The sequence below is a fragment of the Epinephelus fuscoguttatus genome, linkage group LG19, assembly GCF_011397635.1.
Source record: "Epinephelus fuscoguttatus linkage group LG19, E.fuscoguttatus.final_Chr_v1".
NCBI lineage: Eukaryota > Metazoa > Chordata > Actinopteri > Perciformes > Serranidae > Epinephelus > Epinephelus fuscoguttatus.
The window spans coordinates 37,881,461-37,899,499 of NC_064770.1; the positions used below are offsets into that span (position 1 = coordinate 37,881,461).

The 18,039-nt window shown below is 42.1% G+C and overlaps 1 long non-coding RNA gene across 1 annotated transcript in view; it reads right to left on the reverse strand.

Annotated features, from left to right (window-relative positions):
- The window catches only part of LOC125879164 (uncharacterized), a 45,377-nt gene that overhangs the window by 20,999 nt on the left and 6,339 nt on the right, over positions 1-18,039 (reverse strand). The window contains exon 2 of the long non-coding RNA XR_007447836.1: positions 4,677-4,747. This is a non-coding gene — a long non-coding RNA (uncharacterized LOC125879164). The remainder of the gene's footprint in view (positions 1-4,676; positions 4,748-18,039) is intronic.

The following is an 18,039-nucleotide window of genomic DNA, read 5'->3' on the forward strand; positions in this document are numbered from 1 at the left end:
ATGTATTTCTAAATTCACTACTTTATTAAAACTGTTTCAAACTCTAACTTTAACTCCAAGGCCTCATTTACACCGCAAGCGATCCACAAGCGTTGCGGCAGCACACTTATGTTCACACCAAAACCGAACAGATGCGTCACGCTGCGGCCGCTAGTGTCCCGTCAAAATACAAACCACACCCAAACAGTTGGTGACAGTAGTGCACCGTTTTTGCAAATCACCAATAAACCCCAAAGAAGAAGAACAAAGTTTGGACCTAAAGCCCAGGGTGGACAGGTTTGCACGCCAGTGATTATTCCAACGCTTGGAGAATTAATATTTAGCACTACAAATGGGTAAGTACATGAAACATGTGCCTGTCAGGTCTCGCTTGGTCAAGGGGGAGATGTCTACGGTGGCCGAGAGAGGTCACAACACACGCAAACTCTCATTTTTTGTTGAATACCACAACCATTCGCTCGCGACTCACCCAAAAAAATCGGCGTCTCTTCTATTTTCAAGCTTGCCTGCGAAAGCAGAGCGACTCGAGCAGCCCATAGAACGGACGCGGTGTGATTGCTCTAACCTGTTAACATGCTCGCCTAAATGAAAACGCAAGTAAACAGCGACCGTTCGCGTGCACTACACGAACGCATCACTTGCGGTTTAAATGGGACCCTCTCCACACACGACTCCTACTACCTGACTTTTCGACAAGCCGAGGTGTTGTGGCTCCAGCAGCACTTGTAAAAGCCATTGTTCCTAGCAAAGACGACACTCGTCCTCGGCACCGACTGATGCCCACATACTGCCCCCGTCAGTTCCGACAGGAATCGACACGGCCCGCTGAGGGCAAAGTTGTATCCAGTACTTAAGATACCGTAAAAACACAGGTACCAACGTATTTTTGAGTATCGACTTGGTAGCGAAGTAACGGTTCTCATGACAACCCTAGTTCCTATTGGCTGTTCTACAATTGCAGACGCATGTCCCTTCAGATTGCGAAAGTTTGATTCAATGGCGGAGAATCCTGCAGAGAAAGTTGCTACTCAAGCATTGGCAACAACTGCCTACAATGCAAAGCAACCCAAAAAAGGAAGATGGATCTATCAAGTCTGAAACAGAGCCTGACATAAATGAGTATGAATATTGGCAAAGTGTTTCAAAGATGGAGAGAAGATGTTGCTTATGGTTTAGCCTTCTGCTAACTGGAGTGAAAAGCTCACAGCTGCAACTTCTAGTTTATGTTTACGCAGCTAATGAATGCCAGAGCTTTGAATCACAGTGTGTCCTCCACCTCACTCCCCGCCGCTACTGACCACCTCCCCTAGAGAAGGGCAGGCAGCAGCTCTGGAGACAGACCCCCAGGCAGCAGCCAAAGCAACCCAAATCCAGCCAGTGCAAACACTAGCTCCAAGGGACCAGACAGCCCAGACTCTCCACCAATTTGGTAAACTCTCTCTTGGTGCTGTTACACAAGTGAGACCTGGCACTGCTGCTGGCCACCAGCCCACTGTGACACGCAGCACTGGGGGTTTTCAAATTCTTAAATTCTGCTTTTCTTTTTTGTTCCTTTTCAAATTTCTGCTTTCCCCATCTTCAAGATACTGACAGGCAGACACCATGTTTACAAAGTCGCCTACTGTTTTACCTCACCGTTTCCCGTCTCATCTGATGATTTGGAAAACAAGTTAATAAAAGGCCATTGCACTGTCCTGACAAGATTTAAAACACAACTCTTCCCATTTTAACATGAAACCTGAGGTGAGCAGCAGACTGGGAGCAGTGACAGAAGTGTGGCACGCAGCAGCAGCAGGGTGTCAGCATCGCCACGGTTCACACTGAAAATGAGATGCGGTGGGAGAGGAGAGAAGACAACCCTCCGACAAGGGTCTCCCAGTGCGATCGCCAAAATATGATCTGAAAGCAGAGAAGCTAAACTGCATTCAGTGGCCCTGTTACGCAACTCAGTACAATAAGAACCTTTTGTGTGAGACTCAGAGCACATAATAGCGCTATCTAATCCACAGAGGGCTTTGCATAGAAAACAGAGATGATGGTCAAAACAAATGCAAGAATGCAAAGGGAGTTGTTTACTGTACAGATTGTACAGTGGTTATGCTCCTCAGCAAACAGGCAGACTGCTGAAGCATCACATTTGTGCAGCATCTTATTTAACTCACATGCTAGATAACACTGTGACCTCCATCCAGTGACACACATTGCAGCCCCGGTGACATGCATCTTTTGCTCACGTTGCCTGTTGCCTTCACTCACGTTGTTGTCACTCACACACACATACGCCCACAGCTGCAGAGTGTGTCAAGTGTAACTGATGCTTCTTCCCACACACAAAGCCACTGAACCTAGTTTCTGATCCAGTTCCATCCAGTTTGTCACAAAGCAGCCAAAAACAGGCCTCAGGTGAAGGAGACCTGAGAGGATTGTGAGCCCTGTGAGAGATTATTTCTGGGATCAGGTGTCAGAAGGAGAAGAAAAAAAAGACACGGCCATTTCCTAACAGGGTCAGGGGTCAAGGAGATGCTGGACAAACACCACTGGAGACGCACTGGGAGGCACATCAGCAAAATTCCTGCCCAGAAGAGCAAAAACACTAACATGCACAATTTAACACAATCCATACATGCATTTCTTTCAGTGTGGGAAGAATGTGTTATGACGGACAGACAGGGTGGATACTCCTTGTTGTTTCTGTTGCAATAAAGTAACTTCTGTCTGGAGGTCATGGTTGTCCAGGCCTGCACCCTCTGGTTTAAATTATGTAAAGGTTATGAGTGGATACGCTGCAATTAGTCAGCCATATTAGAAGGCTTGGTCGCAGGATAAGATTGGAAAGCAGTGTTGCAATGCACCATTCTGCAACGTTGTAAAACCCTGCCAGTTCACACCAATGCAGCTAGATGAGACAGTGTATCATCTCTAGTCAACAGCCCTTTTTTAAACAGGAGTTGTGCAAATTTGCAGGAAAGCCCAATCAGTCTTTTTTCAGCATTGACAGTATAAAAACAAAATTGGGGAGCAAGCCGCAGCAAGCCAACACACCGTCTGTGGTCATTTTGACTTGACCCGCAGCCTTCACTACAAGCTGATTGGCTGTAGAAACAGGTGACGTGCTTTAAAACCAGCGCCAGTGATTTGACCAACTGAGTTGCAGGTGACACCATCAGCCGGCTTGAGTCGAGCTCAAAGCAGCCATTTCTTTCTCTACAACTTTTCTCTGCTACGTTCTAAAACAGCTTCGTCTCATCACGAATTATCGGTCTGAACTGACCTTTACAGTCTTGGCACATCAGAATCTCTTCACGTCCATTATGGACCAGAGACATTTTTCAGCCATAAATAATCCTCTTAATGTACATTTGGCATTTAAGTATTGTAATAAATAGACTTAGGGCTGATGGGAACATAATTGGTTTTGCAAGTAGTCATAAACCAGAAATAAACTATGGTGGCAATAGGTGTTAGAGGATCACTATCGTTTTTACAGTTTATCCCAACATTAATGTGTGCACCAAATTCCATGCAAATCCATCCAATAATTGTTCAGACATCTCAGTAACTCTCTGGTGGTCCCAAAGGAAAAGTCAGGGAATCACCAAAATAATTATGACACATCTTTGGGGCATCACCACCAGGCTGATTTTTCAGCCTACACCGAAGAACCAAAGCACCAACACACTAGGTCAACATTGTCGTCTGGAGTCGTAAAAGAAAACTCACACAAAAACTGATTGATACACATAAAAATTAAAAGATCATCCTCATAAATATGTTCATATATTAGTCTTTAGATGGTTATGTTTAGGTGTAATGTCAGATATGATTATGTTTATATTAGAGTTAGAGATGTGGGATTCATATAAACACATAATGGAAGCAGGTGTGTGAGAGTGTCCTGTTGACTGACATATCTCAGGATATGTTATCCCTCTCCACAGTGGCAATGGCTTCCTGCCACAGACAAAGGACTGGGCCATGAGCCTGGATTCCTCATAGGCCTCCATGTGGATCTGGTTTATTGTGCCAGCCAGACACCCGCTCTCAGACAATGCCCGGCCTTGTATCTCAGTCCATGTCTCTGTAGTTCACCATCATTCTCTATCACATGCTCTTGTTCTTCTTCTACCCTTCTCTGTCAGTCTCTTGCTGCCTCTGATAAACTTCCCCTCACTTGTCCGAGTCCAAAAAGATACATGCTGTAACAACTAGTCATTGTTTACTCAGACATCTGCAAGATCTCGGAGCACAGACACGAGTCACTGTGTTGTAAGAGAAAAACAAGAGGACACTAATGAGGGTGCGAGAGCTTCTTGTGAAATAAGCAAAATATCTGGTTTGGTAATGTGGCTGTCCGTGGGTCTGTTACACAAAAGGCCTTCATAACTTAAATACAGCAAATAGGTGAAATGTCACGAGGCGTAAGTTTGAATCCGTTTTGATGGATGATTATCATAAAGTATTATATGACATGTGTGATATAAACAATATTAGATAACCACGAAGATTTTATTAGCTAGAGTCACTGCAGTATTACGTTACATATCACCAAAAATTGGATTCAGTCCATTTCCTCAAACACTGAAATCCTCTGTTCTTAGTCCAGTTATTAAGACATCAGATAACTGTCCTCTTCTCTAATGATAACACATAAACAGAGAGAGAAGAAGAGAGCCCACCTGTGCTGGTTCCTTGTTCCTCCTCCGTCTGAATGACGACTGAAATCTTCGCACCAAGGTCTTGCAGATATCTGTGTGAACGACAACAATGAACACTTGTTATATGTATGATCTTTGAAACAACACACAGGACCTTGGTGCACAGACGCAAGACCTTAAGGATAAGAAATAATAAAGTAAATATAAGAGCACAAGAACTTTTTGTTAATCTCAGGAAAAATAACATTATGGCAGGATGAAGTTGTTATGCCTTCGTATTACATAAAACACTGGTGGCATTTTATCTCTACAGCCTCATTTATTCCTGACAGTAGCATGCAATCTGTATCTGGATATACTATCTGAATAAAGAAAGACACAGGTTAACTGAAGGAGTAAACACACACTGAACTGAGTGTAATCTGAACATCAGTGGTCAACATTGCCCAATACTTTGGTTTATGACCAAATACCTGCAAAACTCATCACTTTCCCATCAGCCTCAGCTGTACTTTGTGTTCCTACACAATTGATAGCACACTAATACGCTTAACTGAAAAAATGGTGAAGATGATAAACATTACACCTGGAAAACATCTGCAGGTAAAACTGTCACTGTGAGCATGCTAGCACGCTGACATTAGCATTTAGCTCAAAGCATTGTTGTGCCTAAGTACAGCCCCAGAGAAATGCAAGCTCATGTACAGACTCTTGTCTTACTGGAATTTCTTTTATCTCATCTGACTTACATATTCTGATTTATATCATGCAGAAAACATACACACACATACAATCAAGTGCACATACCACAATCTCCTCTGATCTTTACAACCCAAGCATCATGATATGACGAGCAGGAATAAGGTCACACTGCATACCAGAATAATTTCTTTGGCCAGAGGTCCTTTTTTATAGAGTGAGCTCGTGAACATTTTAAAATTACAGGTCATCTAATGAGGGGATTAGTCCAGCCACAAAACAGCAACCCACAACTTAAAACATATGTGGGCCAGGGGGGTAAAGTGGATGGGCCAACTGCCCCATTCCTACTTCCTACCCCCTCCTTCCACTGCCCTTACTCAGACCACACCCCATCTTCGAATTTGGCCTCAGTAGCCCTTTTTAGATAGGAATTGTGCAAATTTGCAGGAAAGCCCAATCAGTCTTTTTTCAGCATTGGCAGTATAAAAACAAAATCGGGGAGTGCAGCAAAATGCCGCCTACCTACTTTTGTTTATACAGAATGCGCCTTTTTCGGGGCAATGGGGGGCGTGAGCAAGTAACAAAACGTGTAGCTCAGCGTGTGACGTAAACAGTGACGTGGGAGGGAAGCCGCGGCTGGTCAGTCCTTCGGCGATTCTCTCGTAAGTCGGCCCGTTCTTCACCGTCCCCGTCATCTGACGGTTAATGGCCTCTTCGTTTGCAAGGACAAGGAGGGCACGCAATTCCTTGTCTCCCCAGCTGCTCATCTTTACAGTGTCTGTCAGGTTTGTGTTTCCCTCTTGCTACTAGCTGCTCGCTAATTCCTGCTATCAGCTGTTTCCTGTTTATCCACCGCCAGTGGCTCACACGTGTGGCGTCATCAACAGCTCCTCCCACAAGTCATCAACAGCTCCTCCTGTTGCAGAAGGCCGCCTCGGTCTGTTTAAACTAAAAGGTTCCACCAATATATCTACCCTACAAGGCGGAAAATTGGGCACCTCGGATCAACTCGCCAATCCGGTACTGTGTGTCTCAACGCTCGCAGCTTGCCGGCAGAACGGCCCAACATTCGCCAAAAATCTGGCAGTGTAAAACGGTCTAATGTGATCTCAGCTACACCCCTGTATATTTTGTGACTGCATCTTTCATGGCTGTGATGCTTTAGTGGTAGGTAGTAAAGGTAGCTCCCACTACGATAGGCATCTCCAGGACCAAATTTGTCATGATGACACACACACAGAATCCCAAGGTGGAAAAAAAATACCAGCCGTCGTGAAGTTGTTGTTATTGCTTATTCAAGTGTTCAACTGAAACAATTTTTAAAAACTAAGCACTCATGCAGTCATGTGTACAGGGGGATGGGGGGGGGCGCTAGATGTTTTTGTATTCAGTGTATATGTATATATATCAGTCCCTCCAGGATCTCGCAGCAAAAAAAAAAAATTTGAATTTGCAGCCAATTTTGTCAAAAAAAAATACAACAAAAACTGTGGCATTTTTATGTGATTTTTTTTTTGCGGAAAATTGCGGCAAATGACAAAAGGAGAAAAAAAAATTTTTGATTTTTTTTTGACTACCCCCAAAAACATAGGTAATAAGGTAAACACATATTGCAATCTCTCAATTGTGGGATCAATAAAGGTGTATCTTATCTTATTGTATGCATTTAAACAATGCAAATTCTTATGTCAATACAGAACGTTTCTCCATACTGCAATAACATTAGCGCATTTGATGATGCATCTGATGACTTTTCAAATGACGTCGCATGTGCAACAACTTCCGGTCAGCTGGAAAATGCGGAAAAATCGCGGGACTTTTGAAAATTTGCAAGCCCCCGCAAATACTGAGGACTTTCGTTGAATTTGCGTTAATTATTGTGATCGCAAGATCACAATTTTCTGGAGGGACTGATAAATATATATATATATATATATATATATACACATCTGTATGTATATATACTATGTATATATTAGGTATGCATGATGATATCAGCACATCATTGGCATCGGCCAACAATGGCCTTAAAATGAACTGTAAGAGTCAGCCAACATGCTTTTTCTTATTTTGCACAATAAAAGATTCCACTACAGAAGAGACTTCATGATCACTAAAATCAGGATGGGAAAAAAGTGGATATATCAATATCGGTATCACTTATCAGCCAAATATTGGCAAAAAATCCAACATCATGCATCCCTAGTATATGTGCGTATGCCAGCAGGTGTTCCTGTTGTTCCTATAACATCAGCAAAATGTACAATATAGTTTAACCATGTTAAAGTATTTAAAAGGCCCTTACAGTGACCGCACTGGAAATTAGTAGTAGCTTTAAATACTGCAAAAAATTCCATTGGATTATTGATGTGTATACTATAATTGTCCCCATCAAATAAGCATCAAATGAAATACATGCAAGTACTCCTGTCTGGCACCCAGAGGCACTGGCAGCACATTTAACAACTTCATAAATAATGTGAGATAATTGCTAAAATGAGCCAGTTGATAATAATCTACTAATATATCCGTTTGGCTTGGCTCAAAGACAACCTGTCTAGCCAGGTCAAAGCATTCCTTATAGAGTTCATAGAGTCAACAGGTGTGCAGCCAACTGCTGACGAGAACACACACACACGCACGCACGCACGCACACATGCTTATTATGTGAAGCCATGCACTTACTGCCACTTGTTCCAATGGCCTTGCTCCATTTCCTGGCTATTTTCCTTTCACTTCCACTTTATATTGTTTGAGTGGTGGTAACCAGGTACCTAAAACCACAATGGCTGCCATCACCCACTCTATTTTAAATTAAACAGTTTTTAATGAACTCAACATCCTCTTCTTATTACAAATCCAGTGTGGGCAATATGGACAAAGTGGTGACAGAATAATTACCATTGCATTACCCTCGTATCAACATGTGACATATGAACAATATCCAATAGTTTTTATTGAGAAGATTTTACTCCCGCTCTAGATTCAGTAATTATGAACAAATGAATCACTGCATGAACTCACCCCTCCACCCACCCACACACACTTACACACACACCTACACACAATTCCAAAGAGAAATCACACCCTAGAATTCATTAATGATCAATCCACGGTCTTATCTCATCAAACCAATAAACATGTTTACTAACAGCAGGAGTGGCATGTGACCAGCACACACACAAGGACACACACACACACACACACACACTATCTCTTTCGGTTGCCTAAGCTTCTGGGAAAGAAACAGTGTGTGCTTGCTTTGGTGCCACGTGAGTTGTTGGTTAAGTAGGTCAGTCAGTAAGTCAGGAGTGGCAGGGAAGGAGTGCACAAACACAGACTAACTCCATTACCTCATACAGTGGATTAGTGTCAACAGGCACATCCATCTGTCTCCAGCCGTCCTGGTTCAAGTGACTGTAAGGAGAGCAGCAGGGATTCGTGTTCCTGCCCTCCTGTGTGCCCCCGTAAAGACACAAAACCGCACACATACCTGTAAGCAATGCACGCAAAACCCTAACCTGCACACATGAGAATACACAGCACACAGAGTCAGGCCAGTAAGGTTACACCTGTAGCACTCCATGCTGAATTAGTTTGAACGGCCAGCAAACAAAAGGAGCACTTCCTGTTTCTTGTATAGAATGTCAAAGGACGAACTGAACTGAGAGACAACAACAAAAGAGCATGAACAACACTTGAAGAGAGCGCTGACTGCCGATCACATAAACAGGAAGTGTCCAGTGGCAACTTCTCAGGTTGAGCCGGTAAAGTCATAAAAGTTACAATGAGGAAGTTTATTAGTTTAATTGGGTGTATTATTAATTTTATAACTTACAAAAACTGAGATCAGATTGCACCAATACTTTAACTTAGCCACCGCCATGTTGAGAGCCGTGTGCAGTCAATCCCAGGTGAGACTCTGAATCATAGCTATGCTCTGAATGTCGCACACAGCTCATTTACACTTTTTAATTGTTAATTTGTAATTTGTTTTGATGGTACCACGTTCCAGTGGCTTTATTAATGGTGAATAAATAACTTACTTAATCTAAATGCATCAGCTCTAAGCCATTAATAAGAACAACTTCTGAGTAGTCAGGTTGTGAAAAACCCCTTTGCATAATCAGACCCTGAACATAAACCTTATGGGAAAGGGGTTAACCAAAATCGAGTTACTTGCAACAACTACGTGCAAGTTATGTCCAGTTATAAGTAGTTTTATTGATTCGTTAATCACCAGAAAATTCATCTGCAACCATTTTTAATTATCAATTAATCGTTCACATAATTTTGCAAGCACAAACGGCAAGCTCCACCAAATGTTCTTAGTCTCCTATGATAGCAAAATGCCTAAAATAATTGGTGCATTAATCAACTGTGAAATTAATGTAGCCCAATTTTATTAATAGATTATCAGCATGTATGCCTGCATTATCACCAAATACAGGAGATAATGACTGGCCAAAGGGATTATACACAAGCTGCTGACACAAATTGTGATCTTGATCATTTCTTCTAACTGATAAAATTTAAATTTAAATTATTTATTGACCATTAATCAAGCCGTTTGATTCTGTGACACCTTTATAGGAGGTGCAATATATGATCACATTGTCTGACAAAGTCTAGAGTTTCACTTTGAGTCTGCTGGTTAATCATTTCCTACATGTCTTGATAGCAGAATCCCACCCCAGTAATTACATAACTTGCATCAAAGATTAAAGAGGTGTTCGGCTTTCACATGAGCAGATGTTACGACGTGTTTGAAATAAACTGCAGGAGCACTGTTGGCTGCCTGTGGAGATGTTTATGCAATGTTGCGTTTAGCGCCGCCGGGTCTAGCTGGTTGTCAGGGAAAGCTGGAGCATGCTCGAGGGCTCACTGAGAGTGTAACAAAACAAAAATAACAGCAGGTAAGATAATAGAGGCAGGAGAAATTAAGTCACCGCAGTCTAGCAATAACCACACACAAAAATCAAAGAGCCTTGAGACGGATTGGCTGAGAGGAAGAAGGAAGGAGAGAGGCAGCAGTGAGCTATAAGTGTACACAGTGACAGCAGAGGAGTCAGTTTACAGTAAGGGCCTCCCTGCTCCTCCCCGCCACTCAATACTTCCTCCTCTAATCCAAACACCTGGAGGGGGGAGGGAGAAGAGCGAACAGCAGGCCCCATGTGAGTGGATGCTCACATGCAGTCGGCATACAACGTGTTACAGTAACACCTTTACTGGGGCCAAGGCGGGCGGTTACATAAAGCAGCCCTACTTAGACTCACTCACACACACACACACACACACACACACACACACATATATATATGCACACACAAACACACCAGGCCAAGGGCTTGGGACGGGGTGGTTGGGTTAGCAGGTGGGTATCTGAGGGGATTTACAGTATCAGCTGTTGTTTGTAGCTGCTGTTTCACTGCTTTCATGCTGTGCTAAAGTGTGCCACCATAAGCTCCATCATTGTTCACACACCACGCTGTCTGCCAAGGCAACATAATGTGTGAGTCGTTTACATCCAACAGGTTGAGTGGAAGTGAGACGGCTGCAGAGGAGGTGACGAATCCCAAAGTGTGAACACAAGACAAAGAGAAACGAATTAGCGAGCCCTGCAAGGACTGAGACATATTTGCAGAAGTGAAAAACTTTTGTCAGGGTTTCGTGTAGTCGTCTTGCTATGATTGACATGTAGAGTTAGACGGACGCACACAATAGAGACCAGAGATGAACACACATTTCCAGAAGACGGGTTAAGCTGGGATTTCACGATGTGGGTCACTGAACCTGCAACACCAGGTTCTTCAGACCCCCTCACAATGCTGGCGATGACAATTAACAGTGCAGATGTGTTGCTCAAACACCTCACTGCTGAGTGACCTTCAGCCTCAGCCGTGAGCAAATAAATGCCAGAATGCTGGCCTTTGTTAAAGTCTGGGAACGTAGTGGCTGTTGTGAGTTTACAGAATACATTGTTTACACTTGAACAGTAGCTACTGATGTACATGTATGCATTCATGTGGATTTCTGTAATTCACACATCCGTTGCACATCTGTCTGTCCTGAAAGAGGGATCTATCCTCAGCTGCTCTTCCTGAGACTTCTGTGAATTGTTTTCCACTGAGGAGTTTCTTCCAGGAGTTTTCCCTTATCCGCTGTGAGGGATGGAAGGCGGAAGGATATCATGTGTTGTCAAGCCCTCTGAGGCAAATTGTGATTTGTGATATTGGACCTTACTAAACTAAATTGAAAACTGACTGTACATGAGCAGAGCAAGAAGTTTCCCTAATTCGATTTGGACTCCCAGCACAGTCCTCAGTCACCTAGTTTTCCAAGAAGCCCTTCCGCTTCCAAAAACCCTCGGGAAATTCTTGGTAGAAGTCCTGCGCAGACAGCTCCTTATTAAGCAGCTGCAGCATGAGCAGTTGGGACATGTTTACATTCAGCTTTTGCAACAGAGGCGATGAAAATCCTCTGGCAACAGGAAAAACTGCATGTCAGAGAGCAGCAGAACAAAAGGAAGGGATGCAGAAACTGTAAAAACAGCTCATCTCTTGCTTGTTGTTTCTCAGGAGAAACTAGGTTATCGACAGGTACTTAAACCAGAGCATAATAATGGCTGCCGTTGTTTGCGAAGCAACAGGCAGGGATGAGGAAATGGGTGGGTTCTTGGTAAAAGCGGGGAAAAAAGCACGGCTGGAGGAAAAGAGAGAGGGAGAGGAAGGGGAAGGACAGCACGTGAAGGCAGGGAGTGTGTTGTCTGAGAGCCATGTGCTTGGGCCAGGCGTGTGAGTGACTGAAAGTGCTCACGTCACTGCATGACTCACAGTGGAGGAGGCTACAGCTCCACACATCTCCATTCACATACACACAGACCCATCCATAAAGGTTGATGTGTGTGCATGGACGACAAACGTCTAAAAATAGACAAGCATACAATGCACATGACACACACTTGCAAAAACAATCAATGTCACAAACACACACACACTTACAGAGGAGTTAAGAACACAAGAGAAAGACATTAACCTCTCCTCGATGTAAATAAGGGCATAATGACTGTGTGCTGAAGTCGCTCCTGATTGGTCAGAATAAAAGAAGCCAAACAGGTCACCACAAAACTGGCACTTCAGGACAGCAGCTCCTCCAACTGCGTAAACACATGTCACTGCCAAACTATTTAATAATTACTGATAAACATATTTCACTGAGCCACATGTTCTCTGACTCACTGGACATAATGTGTAATAATATGACATTAAGGAAATGACACAGACATAATCATGAACATTCTGTATAAACCATGCACTCTTGAACTCTTACGCAAACCACCTCAGATCTGACGCTGTGGAAACATAATCATAAGCAAACATACAATATTTATCATCAATACTGGCAACCTGTTTGTGTCACTGAAGCCAGAGGCATTATGTTTTTGGGTTGTCCGTCTGTCCATCCCATTCTCGTGAACGCCATATCTCAAGAATACCATGAGGACATTTCTTCAATTTGAGGACCAATGACCACTTGGACTCGAGGAAGACATGTTTAGAGTTTGAGGGTCATATGTCAAAGGTCAAGGTTGTTGTAACCTCATCTGTCTCATTCTTGTTAACGTGATATCTCAAGAACGCCTTTAAGGATTAATTCCCTCAAACTCAAGGATTGACTGATTAGATTTTGGTAATCAAAGGTCAAAAGTCAAGGTCACTTTGACCTTGCATCCATTTCATTCTTGTGAACATGATATCTCAGGAGCACTGTGAGAATTTCTTCAAATATGGCACATACATGCACTTTGAATCAATGAATGAATTTGAATATGGTGATCAAAGGTCAAAGTTCAAGGCCACTGCACTGTGATCTTGTCCGTTGCATTCTTGTGAATACAATATCTCAAGAATACCTGGAGGGAATTTCTTCAAATGTGGCACAACGTCTACTTGGACTCAACGATGAACCCGTTAGACTTTGGTGGTCAAAGGTCAAAGGTGACTGTGACCTTGCATCAGTCTCCTTCTCATTGCGTGAATTTTGAGATATCTCCTCAAGTTTCCTCAAATTTAAGATTTAATTGATTAGAATTTGGTGGTCAAAGTGACAGAACATGTTTTTGGCCATAATTCAGGAATTCATACTCTAATTACGACAAAATTTCACACATATGTCCAACAGGATAAAATGATGAAGTGATGACATTTTATATCCAAAATGTCAAGGGTCAACTTCACTGTGACATCATAATGGACAGTTGTTTTTCTGTCCATTACTAAACATCATATCTCAGGAACAGAGGGGAAAACAATTGGTCAGATACTTAATTGGTCACACTAATTTTGAAACTGTGCTGAATGTATATTCTGCGCTGCCAGGAGGAAAGATGGGTGTAAAGCATGTTTTCACGGACATGGATGGAAACCCTAAGTGCAACTTGACTGATGCATGGAGGTAAATAGCAGTAAAGCAGTAATTCTAGTTTTGTTATATGTTACACCTTACAGTTATTGAGTCTACTTTAAGTGTATATTCACTATATATGTGCTTTTTCTGCTATGTTATCTTAGTCCTTGGACATTGCACGCTTTGTATCTGCACACCTCTAACTTTGTACTGCAACTGCTGCACAGCAATGACCCTCAGGATAAATAAAGTTCTATCTTAATCTTATCTTAGTCTCGTTCCTTTGCCCATATGTCAGACCTATTCAACAGCTGGTCCACATGCCAACTATAGCCCCCCAATCAAGCCTGTTTGCAAATAAATAAAATCTAAAACCTGAAGAAGGAATGAAATGATTTGATGGACTTTTTGGCACAATAAATCCTTCAAACCTGCAAAGCGCTCCTGTGCATTTCACCTAATTGCTTAATTTGAACACACAACTGGTCAAAGGGTTTAAAAGGCATATTTTCTTTTTAAAAATCACCCAAATTACATCAACTATCAAAACCAGAAACTGTAAAAACATCTTCTGATTTTCACGTCTGATTGCTTAAATCAGTTATGCGTGGCGAACGCTTTGGTGAGGAAATTAACTAAATCTAAACCTAAAAATAGCCACATTTAATCAAGATCACTTTATTCTACATGTCTCGTTTAAAATGCAGCCAAAAATTAACTGCTCATACTAACAATATCCCGTAATGAACATTAAATTCTCCTCAACACAACTGGGAGGCTATGAAAGACAAAACTGAGACCAGCAGTCACATGACAAAAAAACTCAGTGAAACTTGGACTGAACTGCAGGCTGTTCACACAGAGCAGACCGGAGAGGACAAGAGAGGCTGTCAGATAAGGTTGTAAAACTGGAAACCGTTCCATATGTGTAGCACGTGCAACCCCCATATTGGTAACACTTGTGGGCACTTGAAAAATAATGTATAGATAGATTCCTTTCTTTAATACTGTAAAATAGATTATCTAAGAAATTCAGCTTGTGTTTTTTCATTTTTATGATTTGTGGCATTGTAAGTGTGTTACACTGCACAAAAGACACTCTTGAGTTCTCCCTAATGTTTCCATAAAAGCACAGAATTTATATACGGCAATAAAAAACGAGGCCACAGTGAGGACAGTGTGAGAGGAGCAAAGAGCACCCAGACTCTGCCTGGGTTTATGTTACTGTTTTTGTTTATGTTTATGTTTAGGAAACTTTTGCAATGTAGTGAAGTAAAAGTTTTGAAAAGTGTAGATTCATGATGAGAACAATGGTTCAGGGAAATGTCCGCTCCCCAGACCCTTAGCTATGTGAAAATGTGCCCTCCTTAACAATATGGTAGTTGAACAGACCTGCCTTATGTTATAACACTGCCTCTAAAGTGACCAACATGGGTTTCAACTAAGAGCAGCAATATACAGTGAGATGTATGAGTGAATGTCATTTTTATTTAAGTGTCATACACCTAAAAGGTGACCAGCACCACACGGGGTTACAGTGACTACTTATATTACCTACAGAGTAAACAAAAGAAGGGCCAATACATTGTACTAATACAACATAAATTTAACAAATGAAACATACAAAGCTCTCATATGATGACAGTAAGCATTAAACAAAAACTGTGCTATCTTAAATGTCTTGCATGTGAACAAACTTACTATAATTTAAGTCCTTCAGACTGGGATGCGCAGCTGACATAAGAAAAACTCAACTCAAAGATCGAGATAAGAAGGACAGTAAAATATAAAATGCACATCATTTCTCATCCATGTCACACAGGTGACACCTTCCGTTCTCTGGGACTGCATGGAAATGTCACAGTTTCTCCAGTCTCTAACCGAGCACAAATAGACCTCTGAGCTCAGGTCGTGTTAAAGGTCACACAATGTTTGGGATGGTAAGTATGCCTAGTTAAATTCATTTGACCTGACGAAGATACAAGTAGGATCGAAATGTTGTCTCGAATAAACCCTTGTGGCATGAAGTGAATGTGCGGCCGTTACTACAATCCTTAAAGCAGTGGGTCGAAGTTCAAAAGTGGGTCGCAGGACCATTCTGAATGTGATTGCCAAATGTGTTAAATTTGTAAAAAAACAAATGTTATTTTTAAGCACAGTGGATTTCAAACACAGTGCTTTATGTTGAGGTACTGTAGATTGAGTTACTAAAGTTTGACAGAGAAAGCAAACTGAAGGCCAAACGCTAGTATGATGCTGATATGAACTGTGTGGACCTCGAGCTAATGACTAAGGAGAAATCTGGGCCTCGTGGCTGGAACAGTTGGGAACCACTGCCTTAAAGTGTGCTTAATAACACAACAGTATGTTGTCAGACAGAACTTTCGTGACTTTAAAAAATTACACATCATCAGGCCCTGAGGCCGTATTCACAAAGCTTCCTGGTACTGAGAGTTGCTCCTGGTGACTAAATTCTAAGACAATTCTTAGAATTGTGACGTTTTCTTAGAATTTCCCCTTAAAGTTAAGACCAGGTCCTTGTAAAGATAAAAGTTACTCACAAAGCATCTTCGACCTTAAGAGAGCTCCTAAGGTGAAGGGAGGAGAACTTTAAGAGGTTTAAGAGTTTCTGAATCAGAGGAGAAAATGGTGGAAACACAAAGAAGTCGGAGAAATATTCTCCAAACGCTGGATGACGGTGAGTAAATGAAATGCTACAGATTAGACTGTGCAGGGATATTCATATACATCCAACAAAATAACACTTTAACACCAGAAATAAAATGATCACAGAACTAAAATATTTGAAACTGATGACTTTTGTCTCTTTGGTTTTCTATTAGCAAAAGTTGTGGATAGTACCTGGTACTTTTTTTGGTACCACCTCGGTGAAGGTTGAAAGCTGAGTCAATACTGGAAGGTGGAGTAAAAACATTGCAGACCACTGATTGGTCAGAGAGAACTGTCACTAGAATCGTCACTAGCGCAACACACGGCATCCTGCACCAACCTGCCATTTTTAATTAGCCAATCTACCATCAATAGTTTTTATTCACTCAACCCAGATTTTTTAAAAAATGGCATCATGTATAGCTACATCGTGTAGTTGCTAAAGTGCAGAATAGGGATGCAGGATAATAACGGACGTCACGTCATCAGTATCGGCCGATATTGGCTTTAAAATGAAATATGGGAATTGGCCAACACACCTTTTCTTAATCTACACAATGAATAAATATTACATACATCAAAAAGTATTGTATTTCATGTCTCCATCTGCTGGTGGGCCGTCACAATAAGATTATGCCTGCATGATGATGTTAATTACACTACAGAAGAGACTTGACCACTAAAAATTAAGTGTGGATAAAAGTGGCATCGGTATTGGTTATCGGTCAAATAATTTGGTACATATCGGCATATTTGATATTAGCAAAAAATCCAATATCATGCATCCCTAGTGCAGAAGTTTCTCCATTTGGCTACCAATGAAAGAATTCAGCAAATGTTGCACTTAAGATAATGCCACAGCAGTTTTGATCCGCACTGAGGTGTGTTATCCGCAGTGAAAAACAAGCAGCTGGTACCAAAAGTGAGTCGACTCCAGATGAGTCGAAACAAGTAGTGAAATTATTAGTTTATATGGACGGGTGAAGCTTGGCATTCAGAGCAGTCATAAAAAACATGGAGAAGCAGCAGCAGCAGCAGCAGCATCTCATCAGAGTGATATGAATTTATAACTCGTGTGATTAAAATCTTCTCAAAATAGAGCAGCACCAGCCTGAGCCTCCAGCGTGTGACAAGCGTCGTGGCAACACTAGTTGTGATGCAGAAAAGGTTAACAATCCTGATCAGTTCTTCTCAGAGGTGAGAGTGGGAAGACATAAATAACTCACGTGGGCAGAGAAACATCTGTATGTGAGTTTAAACGGGCATGCGAACGCATAAATGTCTGCATTGAGGAGGGGAGTCAGATTTAGCCCTTCATGCATGAGCGTGTGCGCATATGGTACAACCAATCTGCACCCTGCCAGGAATATCTCGGGGTGCTTGAGTGCAAACAGGCACGACTGTCACTCATGGTGAGTCAATGTTTGTATACATGGTGAGAATTTTGTTCTGTGTGTGTGTGTGTGTGTGTGTGTGTGTGTGCGTGTGTGTATGTGGGGAAAGTACACTTCCTTTTCTGAGAATGAGGAACAATGTGTGCAGAGCGGCACATCCAAACAGGGCTGCGAGCTGGCTTCTGTACCACTTTTACAGCCACATGTGTAGC